Below are 14,543 nucleotides of genomic sequence, written 5' to 3' on the forward strand. Positions count from 1 at the left end.
ATACTGACGACAGGTCAGCATGTTCTAATTCAGATTATTAGTAATAATTAATTCCTGAGTAGTTTTATTGCTAAAATTAAGTGTCTCATTTAATTAATGGTTATTGGTGGATTATTTGATAAAAAAAATTCTATAGTTGTGTCTTGACATATCTGTACGTATTTTGTCTTTACTTCCGTAATTTACTCCAACATCAAATTTTGTTACTCAGTAATTGTTACCTGTCCGAAGTCAAATTCACTAAATTACCGTTTTCATATGAATTTGTTCTACATACTCCAGAGTAGCAAAACTATAACACCACTAGAACTTCTATGACACAATTCATCATACACATAGCTTCACTGTTTACATCTCACTTATATTCTCTTTCACAAGCTACACACGTCATGACATTGTCTGAAGTTTCACCACTCTTCAGCAAAACCATAATCATTCATGGAAATACATTTGGCACTAATAATTATTTAGCTCTGCTTACACATCGGCAGCTACCATCATCTTTTTATGATATTCAGGATTTTCTACTCCAATATCCAATTGGGTATACTTTTACGAATCCTATCAAGGTGTCATACAGGGCTGTAATGCAGGTATGGAATACAGCTTTGGTTAATGCAACAAATACTGGATTTTCTTTTGAGTATAAGGGAGGTTGATGCTGATGGTTTGCTTCAAGCCTTGAGATTTCCTGCCCTTGATGGTACTCCTGATACTCATACCACTGAGCAGCTGTTTGATATGCTAAGGACTTTAGGCTATAAAGGAGAAATCACAACCATTGAAAAACTGGCAAGGACTAAACTGAAAAGAGAATGGAACTTTTTCTTTGATTGCATCAGTAGGTGTTTCTTGAAGAAAAGAACAAATTTTGATGCTCTTCCATCCACTTCTCTGAAAATTGGGTACTCTCTTCTTTACTCTGGTCATTTTGATTATGATAATACTATACTACAATTCATAATTGCTAGGAGAGCAGATGCATCAGGAGTTATAGGGTATACTAGATTTCTACAACTGATTTTCAATTTTCTACGCCATAATGCTATTTTTGATGATGATGAATTACTTCCTGTTTCTCAAATTTTTGAAAAAGCAATCACTGATCACATTAAATGGGATGAAAAGAATAAATTTTCAGAACCTCCCTTTCTGCCTAGAGAGGTCAGGTAATTTCTGTTAAGAAATAGACCTACTCCTACACAAGTGCCTGCAAATCTTTATGTTGGCACCTCTGTCACAGTTCCTGATGCTGAGATACAAGTAACTACCCATCTTGTTTCTAACCCAAGCATTTCTTCTTCCAAACAGCAAACACACCCAGCTTCTAAATTAGCCTGCTTTGCTGTCTCTCAAAAGACATCAGTTGTAATAAAGAAAAGGCTAGTTAAGAAATCTGTCACATCTGGACAGAAAGCTAAACAAGCCTCACTGAGTGAGAGTGGGAAGAAAAAAGACTGTTTTCCAGTCAGGAAAAGAAGACTGATTATACAAGATGATTCTAACTCCGATGATCAGATGCCAATAGGGTCTTTGTCAAAAACTAAGAAATCCACTGTTAAACATCCTGATGACTCTGTTCATACTATTGGAACCAAGGAGCCAACTACTGATGCTAGTGCTCTGCTCCACAAACTTCCAATAAGCGAAGCAACTACTGAGCTCAAGACAACTGCAAAGAGGAAGTTGAAAAGAAAAAGTGAAGAAGTAGTTGGGTACATCAGAAAGAAGAAAAAGACTCAGCCTCTTGCCAAGAATGTCAGTACACAAGAACCTAAGTCTCAAAGGGATTTAGCAACTGCAACACATCCATTCACACAAGAACCATCTTCTCAAAGGGAAGATGCATACAACGAGGCTGCACAAATCATTGTTGATATTGCTCAAAGTGATCTTCTTGCTAACTCTGTTAAGCTACTACAGGAAAAGAAAGCTCACCAGAAGGCACTGTCAAAGGTGGATGCAATCATCAATGATCATATTTTTTAGAAGAGCACACAAAAACCTTCACCAAGCATTACTAAACCAGCTCACATTTCTCAGACTCCACAAGAACCATCAGTTCAAAGTACTGATGATGGTCTCTCACCTCCTCTTGACAGGTCAAATCTTGATATTACAACAGCTCCTATCGAGTTTCATCCTTCAACTGAACTAGCTACTATTGATGATCCCCTACTGATTGCTAGTTTGCAAAAGCATCCTGATGTGCTGTTTGTTCCTCCACTATCATCACTTCCACATGAGGACTCACCTTCAGGTATTTTTATATTTCTCATATGTTCTCATGTTTGTATGATTATAAATAGTCTCTTCTTTGAGGTTACCTCTATTTATATGACAAGCATACTACTCTTCTCAGCCATCTTTTATTTCTTTGTTAAATGTGTGATTGAGCCTTTCTGTGAGACTATGTGAAAATATCATGTGAGAAAATTAAATTTTTGAGTGGCAGTCTCCTGTACTAGCAAAAAGAGAGGCAGCTTTGAGACAAGAATCTTATAAGTTTTTTTTTCTCTTACATATAAAGTTTCTTTTGTGAGAACCATATTACTCTTAGAAGTAATATATTGTGTGAGAAGTGATGAGATCACTCGAAAAGAAAAGAGAGATTTAGGTGTTACCATGTTTCTGTTTCAGGATCTCATCAGCCACAGACATCTATTGCAAAGGATTTCTATAAGGCAAGGGAATTCTACCTAATTCTGCAAATTCTTCTGAGGGTTTGTCTGATTCTGATAATGTTGAATATATTTGAGATGTCATGTCTAATATGTTTCATGTTTAGTTCTCAGATCTTAACTAACTGGAAATTTCTGTTCTTACTGGAATCAGGACTTACTAGAAGTCAGAACTTAAGGATATCAGAACTTAGATTATCAGAAGATAATATCAGAAGATGGATATCAAAACTTAAGTATTGGAGGACTTACAGTTAAGGAAGGAAGCTGATTTACAGGAAAGAAGATAGAGACTAATACAAGAAGAAGATATGCAAGGGAAGAGTTCGAGGACTAGAAGAATTATAAGATATCTGGTTGATATATTTTAGGAGACAAAATTATATTCCATATCAAGTAGAAGTTATCTTGTAACTGTGTGTCTATATAAACACAGACATAGGTTTACTCTAAAAGAGTTACGATCATCGAGAAGATCATATATTCTAACCTAGCAGCTCTCGTGATATTTGTTCATCACTGAGAGAGAATAGTTCCATTGTAACAGAGTTTGTTATATCGAATACATCTGTTTTCTGTTACTTGTGCTTTAAATCGATTTGATTGTATTCTACACTGTATTCAACCCCTTTTTACAGTGTTGTGTGACCTAAAAAGTGGTATCAGAGCCTATCTGTTAACACACATATAGTAAAGATCCAAAATAATCCTATCTGAAGAAGCAGAAAATCCAACCAAGCCCGCTAAAACTGAAGAAACTCCAAAGACTGAAACCCATAGTCGATATGAGACTATCAGGGTTCCCATGTTGAGACCGTCTGAATATCCCATATGGAAAATGAAGATAGCTATATTTCTGGAAGCTACAGATTCAGAATACCTTGACAGAATTAATGAAGGACCGCATAAGCCAACCAAGCTCTCTGTTGTAGTTGCAGATCAGCCAGCAAAGACCATACCAAAGGAGAAAAGTGAATACACAGCTGAAGATATCTCATCTATTTCCAAGGATGCAAAGGTAAGGCATCTGCTGCATAGTGCCATTGATAATGTCATGTCAAATAGGGTAATTCACTGCAAGACTACAAAGGAGATATGGGATGCTTTGGAGATAAGGTATCAGGGAACTGATGTAATCAAGAAAAACAGGAGGACTATAATCACTCAATCAAGAGTACGAGCACTTTGACTCAAAAAGTGATGAGTCATTAACTGACTTATATGACAGGTTTGTCAAACTTTTGAATGATCTGTCACTGGTGGACAACAAATATGACATTGAAGATTCAAATCTAAAATTCCTTTTAGCTCTTCCTGAAAGTTGGGATTTGAAAGCTACTATTATAAGAGATAACTATGCTCTTGATGAAACTACTCTTGATGAAATTTATGGAATGCTCAAGACTTATGAACTTGAGATGGATCAAATAAGCAAGAGACATGGGAGAAAGTCAAGAATAGTTGCTCTTAACGCTGAGGAGGAATCCCCCAAAGTGGCTGTCTCAAAGAAAGAAAAAGGAAAGGCTCTCATCATACAGTCTGATTCGGAATCATCAAGTTCTGATGATGATGATTCAGAAACTGAAAGTCTACCTGAAGTAGATGCTGATGAAGAGATGATGAAGTTGTGCTCTTATGGTGAAGGGTATCACAAAGATAGCATACAGGAAATTCAAAAGAGGAAAGAAGTTTTCCAGGAAAGGTAGAAGTTCTGATAAGAAGGGCTTCAGAAAATTTGAAGGCAAAGGAGGAAAGTCTGACATAGGAGATTACTCAAATGTCAAATGCTACAACTGTGGTGAGAAAGGCCACATATCTCCTGAATTCAAGAAAGGAAAGAGTGATAAAGGCAAGGCACTTGTCACAAAGAAGAAAAGCTGGACAGACACCTCATATTTTGAAGATGAGGAGAATTATGCCCTAATGGCAAATGCTGATAACAGTTATGATGCTGCTGAGTTAAAGGCACCTCAAACAACTTATGCCTTTCATACTGATAATATTACTGAGTTGAGATTATATCTTAAAACCATGTTTATTAGCTATAGAGATCAAAGTTTAACATGTGAAAGATTAACTTCTAAAAATCTTGCTTTTAAAAAGAGGAATGATTATTTAGAAAAAGAGTTAGTTATGTTCCATCAAACTCAAAAGGATAGAGATGATGCTTTCTATGTAAGAGATGAAGTACTAAAAATTTATAAATCTCTAAAAAATGAGTTAGAAAAGGAGATAGAGATTATCAGGACTTGGACTAACTCTGGCAGAGCAACTCAGGATATACTAAGTAGTGGAAACTGGAAAGAGGGCTTAGGTTATGGAGATGAGAAAAGTGAAAAAGGAACTGAACAAGTTAAGCCAATTATTGTTACAGACTACTAAGCCAAAGGTAAATCCTGTTAAATTTGTAGCTAAAACTGTAAAGTCTGATTCTGAAAAGATGAAAGATATTGAGACATAAGTGATAGCAGAGTCAACTTCTGACAAATTAGAACAGGATAAACCAACTGAAGTTAACATAGGCTTAATGACAAAGAAGCGGCATAAACATAAGCTGAAAGAAATTACCAGTGTAAACAAGGTAAAGGAAGCTAGGAAAAATAGGAATGGAAAGGAATGTGTGAATAAAAGCAACAATTATATGCCTGTTCCTAATGCTCCTAGAAAAAAATGCTATAACTGTGGAAACTCTAACCATCTGGCTTCTTTTTGCATGAAGAATAAAAATATAAACTCCTTACCTCCTAAGTCAGGAGTTAAGAGTCAGTCTGTTAGGTTTAAGCCACAAAATCCTTGTTTTCCCAATGTGAGATCACCAATTGTTACAAATTGTTAGCTCCCAAAGGTCCCGAAGTATTCTAATCCAATATATAAATGTTAGGTCCCTAAGAGTTAGGTCCCAATCATAAACAGATTCGAGATCCGAAGTATCAAGAACCATGTTTAGGGATAGGGAATGGGATATGGTATTTCTCTTTCTTCCTCACTGTGAGTGTGTGATTCTGTTTCTTGTACCTCACATGTGTTTCACTCTTCTTTCCACTCGTGTTTACACTCATTCTCACAAGTGTATCACTCCTCTCATAGCTCCAAAATCCAGTTGTACCTGCAAGGAAAATCACCTTTGTTAGGTCTCAATATGTTTGTAGAAGGGGGGTTGAATACAAACAATACCATTTAATCGAATAAGATGCGGAATAAAAAAGTGAAATAAAATTCAAGTTAAATAAAACTATTATTAAACTTGAAAGGTGTTACAACAACGGTATCATTTACAAGGGATTAATCTCAAATAAATTATTCCAAATCTAGAATAAATTCGACATGAACTTTTTCTATTTTTGTAATAAAAAGGATCAAATGCTAAATGCAATTTGAGATTAAGTTCTAGGGATTTTGATCCTCTAGAAAAAGATTTCTAGTGGATTAGATTTAACAATAAATACTAGAAATAAATGATCTGTGAATTTGCAATAAGTTCTCTACTGTTTTTCTCTGTTCTGTGTTCTTCTATGTTTGATATTCAATGCACAGCTTCTGTTGAAAATCAGCTTCAGTTCTTTTATATTAAATCAATCCTTTATTTAACTGGCAAGACAATCCTTTTAGCTTAGTATGACAATCCTTTTAACTGGTAGGACTTTCGGTAGGACTATCCATTGAACTGATAGAACTTTTGGCAAGACAATCTAAACGAATTAACATGACTTTCGGTATGACTATTGATTGTCATTCCGATTGTCTTGCTAATACAAAAGATAGTCTTGCTGGATTAAAACAGATTTTAATCAAATAATAATTCTGAATTAATTAATCAATTAATTCAATTAATCAATAAATTAATCTTTGCAGATTTAATTTATTCTCTTAATTAAATTACATGACTTAATTAATTAATAGAGAATTAATACTAATCTTGAGCAGCAACCATTCTTCTGAAAATCTTCTGAAAATCACTGTCAATTATGAATCAATTCCACCACTTCAATGTTGACACTCGATGTACTGTCTGGTTCATGAGTGACTAACTTCCGTGACATTTCTTCATGCCTTGACTTTGATACTCTTGATTTTCTTCAGACTAAATCCTTGTAATTAATTGATAACCTGACGAGATCTCTGTCACTTGATTAAATCCACAATCTTGATTTATATCACTGAGGCTTGATCAATTTCTTGAGCTTCTTCCAGTGAATTAAGTCCTCAAGTCTGTAGACGAACAATGTTACTTAATCCTTTGACATATGTTACTTTGAGAGATCTCTCTGACGATAGAACCACTATTTACTTGTTAAATCCTTATTTGAGTTGAGTTAAATCCTCGAATAAACAAATAGGCTATGGCATATGCCTTTCAATCTCCCCCTATTTGTTTGTTAGACAATAACAACAAATACCTAGAGGATAACTCAACTAACAAATAAGAAAAAGATATAAACAGTAATGCAAAGTAAATAGCAGAAAAGTTCTGGATTATATTTAACATTTTCCAGATTCCAAAAGAAATTTACAAGTGAATACAAGATAGATGTTCCTCTAGACTGAACATATAACTACATTAGTCTATCTTGATTCATAAAGCCCTAATCATATTACATTAAGTTTTGAGCTAATTGAATTCAGTTGTCTTCCCTTCCGAATTCACCTTCTTCCAAATCTTGAAGCAATTCCTTGTCAAAGACACGATCCTTTTCAGAAGTGAAGCTGGCTGGTCTGACTGGTTGAACTCTAACTGACTTTAGCTTATTCTTGAACTGATTGTACCTTTTAATATTCTTTTCACAATAAGCTTGAATCAGATCAGCTGCTTGAGTTTTCAACATGGATGAATATCTAGCAGTTCTTAAGTGATGTTCCATCTAGACAAGATGCTTAGATGAATAGTCTTTAAGAGATTGTGAATCGAGCTGGCAGATTTGAAGACAGTCAAACTTAAAGAATCTTACCTGATGAGGATTGTTGACCACTTGAGGACTAGCCCTGCTGGCAAACTCTTTGAGCCTTTCTCGAAGAACTTCATTCAATTCTGAGCTTCTTTTGACTTTGTTGAGAAGAACCCAAATCTCTGATAAAGAATGATTCTCAAACAGATGAAGTGATACCTTGAAAGATCCTTCGCTCTGACAATATACAAATATGCTCATTTCATTTAGAGATCTGTCAAAGGTAGCTGTGATCCTTGAGACTTCAGTCTTTATAACATTCATATACACGTCATTGTTTGGATTAGAGATCTCCAGCTTGTCCAGAAGATGTAGAAACTGCCTATCATTGTTTGTGCTCAGCTGAGGCATATCAAGTACTCTCCTAGCTTCATCCCATTTTTCACCAATCTTCAGTCTGACATCTCTTCTCCTTTCTTTAGCTTTAATGTCATGAAGACGTTGCTTTTCAAGAGTTTCTGTTCGTTCAATCTTTTTCCTCATATCAATGATCTGGGATACCTTTTTGAGTTCAGCTTCTTAACTTTTTAACTCTGACTGCTGCTGCTGAAACTCTTTCTCAAAAACAGGATCCACTGGAACTTCCTCTTCCCATTCTCCAAAATCACTTTCCTCCTCAGCTTCAAAGAAACCATCTTTATCTTCCAAGACTGGTTCAGTGGGAACGTCAAAAATATCAAATTCATCCTGTTCTCCACTATAGTAGACATCATCAGCCTTCCCTGTGCCTCCAGCAGATGAATCTTTTTCTTTTCCCTTTTCACTTCTCCCTTTCTTCTCCCCCTTAGTTGAGGAATCCTCTACAGACTTTCCCTTAGACCCTCCATGACCTCCATCACCTCCAGAGCCTGAGCCTCCACCAGACGGCTGTTAGAGCGAAAACACGCGCTAATATTCACGCAAGTATACGCGTTCACAAGTGTTATAAGATATAAATCAGATTCGTTCCCACAAAGACTGGTTTAGGTTAAGTTCAATTTATGTACCTATGCAACAATGTATGGTTATCGCTCAATGCTAAGACAAATAACAAATTGGGTTTTTATTAAACTAAGAGATTATATTAAATAACATTAACTAAGAGAATTAATGTTGAATTAATATATATGACAAACATGGGATTCTAACTTCATTACTACTTCATTCAATAACTTTTTTGTTCTTAACCTTAGCATGTGATGGTGATGACACTAATCAGATAACACGAAACTGATAAACGCCAACTTTCGTTGCACGAGTACCATTCTACCAGACATCCACAAAAGAGATAGAAGCTGAATAGGTACCAATTATATTGAGACCCTATATGTCTATAGAATTTGACAACATAACGGTTTAAGCACAAGTTATCTATCATGATTACATAGGGCAAGTCAAACGGTTAGAGTTACCTACGAATCATGCATACACATACATGAGCCTATGCTAGCATGGCAATTTCTAAACCTCTATATTCACTGTCGCTTCAATAGAGATTAATACGCTATCTTATATGTTAGCTACGCACATAAGACGAATAAGCACAACCAATACTAGGATATCAATCAATCACCACACACCAAGATATCAAAACAATTAACTATTGAAATCCATAAGTAAATCCGCTAGAACCCCATGACAACGATTAGCCCATCATCGAACTCATCATCACCATGGGTTCCAATGAAAGCATGGTATAAAACAAGGTCTTAATAAACTGAATAATGATTAAAGTACGAATAAACGAGATCTAGGTTCAACAAGAACGAAAACGAGCATCCAAAGTTACAACTAATTCAAAGAATCACAATTTGAAAACAAGATCTTCTTTTTCGGAGTTGTTCTGTGCTTCTAGGTCTTCTCCTTAGTATCCCAATCTTCCCAGATGATGAAAACCCTTTTTTTTAAGTATATATACGCCCCTAGTGGACCTGGACCCTTAAAATCGTCAAATTCCACTCAAAAAAGGCTTTTTCAGCGAAATCAGCGACCAGCCGCGCCCTGAGCGGGCGCGCTGAGCGCCCGCTCAGCTCTCTGAGTGGACGCTCAGCTACTGACTGGGAAAATATTCTGATGAATCTTGTTTTGACCATAACTTGAGTTCTACTCGTCAGAATTAGGCGATTCAACTGCCCACACGAAGCTATTGAGATTCTCTACAACTTAAAAATTGCATTGGCTTCCAATTCTGATCACTTTTCATCATATTTCCTTTAAAAGCTCTTTTCTTCATATAACTGATACCTGAAATGCAATAACACAAAAACACATCAAAATACCAACAACTTGAGTCCAAAACACCAATTTAAGCTTGTAATAAAGCATTCCAAGTGGATATAAAATCCACTTATGACACCCCCAAATTTGAATCGATGCATGTCCTCAAGCATAAACAGACTCAAAACTACAAAACAAACCTAATGCATGAATGCAACTAGGTGAATGCAACTAAATGAGAATGCAATCGATCCCCTCAGAATAACCATAACCAAATGAATAAGCCAATGCCTCTAAGAATGTAATGACTTTAAACAGAGCTTGAATAAATCCCACAAACCAACTCACAAACCAGAAACGTGCGTCTGTGGATGCTTAACATATATACTCTCGATACTAGATCAATAACTATAACTTATCTATCATCGAAACAATCAAAAGTTTATAAACAGAATAGACAATAAACACATTATGACTCACAACACCTTCTTTCTACTAGAGTTATTCAAGGATTCACACTATTATTGAACACATAGCAAAGATGCTTATTTGACCGTGCAATGAATGAGGTCCCAAAAGACTTATGCAATAATACCCATGTAGCGAGCGTTAGGTTAGCGGATCCCAGACTATAAAAGCCTTAGGTCACTAGGCACAAAGTCCCTTAGAACTTAATAACTCGAGTATTAAAGAGCTCACTCTTGATCAATTATGCATAAACACATACTTTTTTTTTCTTTTTTTTTCTCTTTTTTCTTTTTTTTTTCTTTTTCAACAATTTCTGAATGAGTGTGTTTCGCTCCATCTCATTCAACCCTAGACTACTCATAAAAATATGAGCCGGCTACTAACCATTTGATGCCTAGCCTTACAACAACTAGCAATGAAATCCAAGTTTTTCTCCAGATAAAAAAATCAGTGTTTTTACGTCATTACGAGAATATCACAAATTCTAAATATAACCAAGTGATTAAATCTCAACAACAAACAAGTATGATCATGATCTAGATCAAAAGCAACCCTATAAGACTTGTGAAAATATTTGTTTCTGGCATGCAAATCAATTCATTAAGACTTAAACATCCCTCTATTCGTCATCACCACACTGAAATCAATATCAACTTATCAAATATCATAGTTCATCTTAAGGGATCATGCTAAATATGCATGCAAATGCAACTATATGAAATCATATAAAAACAAACAAATATGTCCTAAATGAATAATCATGCAAAAATATGAATGAACTAAACTAAACATGCAATATGAATCTATATGAATCTATATGGACCCACACAAACTAATCCTTACATTATCACCCCCAAACTTAAAATTTTCAATGTCCTCATTGAAGGTAATAATAAGAATTTCAGGCATACCTAGTCGTCGGAAAGATCACCCTCTTCGGGTGGAGGATCAGGTCGCCAATCAACCTCGCCACTAGTGTCTCGGAAAATAGTACCGAAAGCGTGTGTCAAATCTTCAGCAAAATGATGGTGAATGTCTTGCATGGCCTTCACACGCCTAGTCACTCGCCTGTACTGCTCATCACCAACACCAGTCCTATCAGCTACCTATGGCATATGAGAAGAACCCTCTGTAGGCACTGGAAGATCCGTTCGGCTACCCTCTTCATCATCAAAGATATATCCCAACCCCTTGTCAGGGGGTGCACCTTAGAATGAATAACTCAAGTGATCTGGTAGTGGGTGAAGCTCAACTGTGGAAACATCTTCAATAGATGGCTCGAGATGGTCTTGAGAAAATTTCAGCTCTGCTAACCCAAGAGAATCGAATGGCATATCTAACTTCCTCTTCCACGGAGGTGCAGTCAAAACCTGCAGTTGCTCTACTTTAAAGCACTCCTCTTTAGCCGCGGGTAACTTTATTTCCTTGAACACATCTCGAGATTCACTTTGAATCACTTTCCGAGAGAGAATACCTTTCATAAACCTCGCATAGCTAGGCATCTGTTCAAGAGCTTCAGCGAAAGGTATGTTGATATGAAGTTTCTTAAACACCTCCAGAAACTTAAAAAATTGCTTATCTAGCTTTTTCTTCTGCAACCTCTTAGGAAAAGGAGGTGGAGGATATATATGTTTCTCCCCTGTATTACCCTCAGGAGGAGTGTGTTCCACAGTAGTCTTCCTTGGTTCCACCTCTACTTCCTTCTGCACATCTTCTTCAGCCAAAATTTCAGATTCTGGAACTTGAGACTTTTCAGGCTCTTCGTCTTGCTGAATTTGGGGGCTTGCAACCTTTCCAGACCTTAAGGTGATGGCGTTCACCTGTTCTTCAACTTCCCTCTTGCCTGGATTGGCTTCTGTATCACTAGGAAGCGTTCCTGGTGGTTGATTCAATAAAGCATTAGCAATTTGCCCTATTTGGTTCTCCAGAGTCTTGATAGAAATAGCCTGGCTTTGGCATATAAGAGCCTGGTTTTTGCACATAAGCCGCAACTCCTCCAATTCAGATTTTTCATTCGAAGATAGTTCTGCATCATGATTTTGTTGTTGAATTTGGAGTTGTTATTTTGGTGCAATTTGTTGTTGAAAACCAGGAGGGTTAAATAGCTTATTTCCAAACTTCTCGAACGGCTGTTGCATAGCATTCTGATTGTTGCTCCAGCTGAAGTTAGGATGATTCCACTTGTCAGGATGATAAGTGGTAGGAACTGGCTGTTGCGATCTCTGAAAGTTGCTCACAAACTGAGCTGAGTGACTAGATATAGCGCATTGCTCTGTCGTATGCGGACCTGCACACAGCTCACAAACACTAATTATCTGTTTAACACCATAGTTAGCCAGAGAATCGATCTTCATAGACAACGCCTTTAGTTGAGCAGTGATAGTCGTAGCTGTATCCACTTCAAGAACTCCTGCGACCTTGCCCTGTGGCAATCTCTGGGCTGGATACTGATATTCATTAGCAGCCGTCAGTTCAATTAGATCATAAGCTTCCTCATAGCTCTTTGCCCATAATGCGCCACCTGCTGCTGTATCGAGCATGGGTCTGGACTGTGCTCCCAACCTATTGTAGAAACAAGTGATGATCATCCAATCAGGAATTCCATGATGAGGACACTTCCTAAGCATCTCCTTGTAGCGTTCCCAAGCTTCACATAGCGATTCTCCCGTTTGCTGCATAAATTGAGTAATAGCATTCCTCATTGCAGCTGTCTTCACCATAGGGAAGAATTTAGTGAGAAACTTTTGATCAAGATCTTCCCAAGTAGTAATCGAACCAGCTGGTAGAGAGTGTAACCATCTCTTAGCCTTATCCCTCAGAGAGAATGGGAACAATCTCAGCTTCACAACATCTTCAGAAACACCGTTGAACTTGAAGGTGTCACAAATCTCAATGAAATCCCTAATGTGCATATTGGGATCTTCCGTTGAAGAACCCCCAAACTAGATTGAATTCTGCACCCATTGAATTATGCCAGGCTTGATCTCAAAGGTATTAGCTGTGATAGCTGGCCGGACAATGCTAGATTGAATGTCATTGATCTTGGGTTGAGAAAAATGCATCAAGGCTTTCGTTCGTGCTGCTGGATCTCCCATTGTAATGAGTACCTAAAACACAAACAAATAAACTGTGAAAGTAAAAGAATCCGAGTCAGTGAACTTTAACGACCACTGATGACAAGCACATAAACTAAAAATTAACACCGAGTCCCCGGCAGCGGCGCCAAAAACTTGTTAGGGCGAAAACACACGTTAATATTCACGCAAGTATACGCGTTCGCAAGTAGTATAAGATATAAATCAGATTCGTTCCCACAGAGACTGGTTTAGGTTAAGTTCAATTTATGTACCTATGCAACAATGTATGGTTATCGCTCAATGCTAAGACAAATAAAAAAATAGGTTTTTATTAAACTAAGAGATTATATTAAATAACATTAACTAAGAGAATTAAGGTTGAATTAATATATATGACAAACATGGGATTTTAACTTCATTACTACTTCATTCAATAGCCTTTTTGTTCTTAACCTTAGCATGTGATGGTGATGACACTAATCAGATAACACGAAACTGATAAACGCCAACTTTCGTTGCACGAGTACCATTCTACCAGACATCCACAAAAGAGATAGAAGCTGAATAGGCACCAAATATATTGAGACCCTATATGTCTATAGAATTTGACAACATAAAGGTTTAAGCACAAGTTATCTATCATGATTACATAGGGCAAGTCAAACGGTTAGAGTTACCTACGAATCATGCATACACATACATAAACCTATGCTAGCATGGCAAGTTCTAAACCTCTATATTCACTGTCACTTTAATAGAGATTAACACGCTATCTTATATGTTAGCTACGCACATAAGACGAATAAGCACAACCAATACTAGGATATCAATCAATCACCACACACCAAGATATCGAAACAATTAACTATTGAAATCCATAAGTAAATCCGCTAGAACCCCATGACAACGATTAGCCCATCATCGAACTCATCATCACCATGGGTTCCAATGAAAGCATGGTATAAAACAAGGTCTTAATAAACTGAATAATGATTAAAGTATGAATAAACGAGATCTAGTTTCAACAAGAACGAAAACGAGCATCCAAAGTTACAACTAATTCAAAGAATCACAAGTTGAAAACAAGATCTTCTTTTTCGAAGTTGTTCTGTGCTTCTAGGTCTTCTCCTTGGTATCCCAATCTTCCCGGATGATGAAAACCCTTTTTTTTTAAGTAT

General features: G+C 36.7%; 1 non-coding gene across 1 annotated transcript; it reads left to right on the forward strand.

Annotated features, from left to right (window-relative positions):
- The first annotated feature begins 12,886 nt into the window (after positions 1–12,886).
- LOC141723213 (small nucleolar RNA R71) lies at positions 12,887–12,993 on the forward strand. The gene has a single exon (XR_012576200.1). It is a non-coding gene; the product is annotated as a small nucleolar RNA R71 (small nucleolar RNA).
- The last annotated feature ends 1,550 nt before the right edge of the window (positions 12,994–14,543 follow it).

Source organism: Apium graveolens, chromosome 4, assembly GCF_009905375.1.
Source record: "Apium graveolens cultivar Ventura chromosome 4, ASM990537v1, whole genome shotgun sequence".
In the NCBI taxonomy this organism is placed as follows: Eukaryota; Viridiplantae; Streptophyta; class Magnoliopsida; order Apiales; family Apiaceae; genus Apium; species Apium graveolens.